This window comes from Galeopterus variegatus, unplaced genomic scaffold, assembly GCF_000696425.1.
Source record: "Galeopterus variegatus unplaced genomic scaffold, G_variegatus-3.0.2 Scaffold135, whole genome shotgun sequence".
In the NCBI taxonomy this organism is placed as follows: domain Eukaryota; kingdom Metazoa; phylum Chordata; class Mammalia; order Dermoptera; family Cynocephalidae; genus Galeopterus; species Galeopterus variegatus.
The window spans coordinates 354,540-357,020 of record NW_007726246.1 but is presented as its reverse complement, the minus strand read 5'-3'; positions in this window follow the sequence as shown (position 1 = coordinate 357,020).

The following is a 2,481-nucleotide window of genomic DNA, read 5'->3' as shown; positions in this document are numbered from 1 at the left end:
CCACGCTCACCCAGTGAGCAACCGGCCATCCCTATATGGGATCTGAACCCGTGGCCTTGGTGTTATCAGCACCACACTCTCCCGAGTGAGCCACGGGCTGGCCCACACCCAGGCCTTTGCTACTTCTATTGTTGTTCTTGTTGTTGCTTCTGTTATTGAAACAGTAAGAAAAGGTAGGATAAACTATAAAGCCCATGATTCTGTTACTCAGTATCTACAGACTGTGCTTGTTTCTTCTGTATTTCTCTGACATATTTTGTACATCAAATACAAGAGCACAACCGAAAGGAAAATGCTTTTCCGAAAGTAACCCAGGACATACCATCTACATTTAGTGTGATCTGTGTGTCCTTTAGGTGATGACTCTAATTATCATATTCAGGAGCTAAGTATTAAAAGTAATTGTATCTCTCACTTTTTGCCTGTTCATTAGTTGAACAAGCTGCCAGAAAACTGCCATTTAGGCTAAGTTAGTGTCTGTTGCTGAACTAGCTTAAATGGTATTCAATAAATGATTAGGAATGTCATTATTGAGTGGCTATCCAAAGTCAGATACATGCTAATAAAGATGCCTCCAAGCATCCATAGGTTAAATGCCAAGAAACAGATCCACAAATACAAGGGAGTCTGTTGTTGCTCTTATGTTGTTGGGCAAGTAAGATTATCTACGGTTTAAGGTATCCACCCCCTCCCCCCCCCCAAAAAAAGAACCACTTCTTACTGATTTAGGAGACCTGGTCCCCTCCTTAACACCCAACTGACACATGGTCTCACCAAAAGCAGAAACCAGGGCTTGGTTGATAAACAGTAACTGGAGCACCTCAAATTTTGCGATCTGAAAAAGGCATTTGAAAGGAACAGGAAAACCTCCAGATAACATCAGGCAGGGAAGCTGGTTATAGATTGAGGCGGGGAAGGAGGGGAGAAAGTTCTTAGGCCAAATCAAGTAGCTGATAGCTGATTCTCATCAAAGGAAGGTTAAAATGCTCTAGGGACCCACCTGGCCTAGGGAAGGGAAAGAAGTTCTGGACTTCAGGGAAAACTCCAGGCCTTCTTGTCTTTAGAGCCTTTGAGAGGCTCCCTAACCCCTGGGCAGAAGCATAAAAGTGGCAAGTCTGCAGGAGGCCTGTAGATAAATGGACGGAAGCAGAGGGAAAGTGGGGTACGGTTGAGTGAGGGACACTGAGGGCCGCAGAGGGAAGCATGTATTTGTGGAAGGAGCTTTCCTGAAGCTACCTCAAGGGTGGGGGATGTATCCAGTCGGGCCTTGGAGGATGGGGTCCTCGCTTCTGCCTACTCGACGAGGCTGGATGTGTGCCAGCGTCCCCAGGGCAGCCTCAGAAGTCTGACTACGTGCGCCTCTCTTCTCTCTTAGGCACCTCCCATGGGCTCAGACCTCCGCAGTAAGTGTCTTCCCAGCGCTGCGCATGGTTGGTCAAAGCGGGAAGCCTCAGGAACTCCCCGAAGGTGCGCGCTCCCCACCCACCTTTTGGTTCACCAAAGAGAAGTGAAGGCCTGGTCTGGGGGCGCTTGCTAGCCTGCGGTCGCGCCCTAGCCCACATTGGGCTGCAGGGAGTGGGGGGGGGGGCATACTGATGGGGGACTCCCCCTTTCCCGGCTCTCTGAGCCTCGTCTGGAAGAACGCTCTGGGGAAGGGACAGGGGCAGAGCCCATTCAGAGGGCTGTGGGACAATAAGAAGGGCCCAGTCCCTCTCAAGCACTGAAGCACCTCATAAAGACCCAAACCGAGAATCTGCCCCTTCCCCCACCTGTACCCGCCCCAAAGGCCTGGGGATTTCGAGGGTAGATCGCGCCCTCGAGTCCTCGCACCCGGCAGCGCCAGCGACCGCAGGACCAGGCCCGGCATCAAGCATCGCTGCTCGTTCCGCGCCGAGGGCGGGAGCCTGGGGTCTCCCTTCCCGCGCTGGCTCCCCCAGCTCGTCGCCCCAGTTCGGAGGAGGCCGGCGCGAGTTCTCAGCCGGCCGCGCCTCGCCTCGCCCACAAGAGGAAAAACCCAGAGGCCGGCGCAGTTTCCTCCCAGGCTGCAGCCGGGACGTGCTAGGGTCTAGGAAAGGTCGGGATGTCCCCCTCCCCGGACACACACGCGCTCGCGAGCACACACGCAGACACAGCGACACACGCGCGCGCGCACACGCACGCCTTGCTCCCCTGGCCCGAGAGCTGGAGAGGGGGAGCACTGGAAAACGTGGATGCTCCGCCGGATCACGATGTGCGCTTAGACAGTCCCCGCCACACATACCCTCAATTTTACAAGACTTGCCCCGCTAACTTTTCCGTAAATGAATCAGAGCAAAGCCCAGCCTCCGAGGCAGCCCAGTCCGGTTTGTTAAACTTCTCAAAATGTACCAGGTGGCTCTGAGCCTCCAAATCCTCCAGCGCGCAGGGGCCGCGGCCGCCCTCACCCGGCTCCGCGCGCTCAGGCAGGAGGACGCGAGGTTTGCGAGCAGAGCCGGGCTGCCA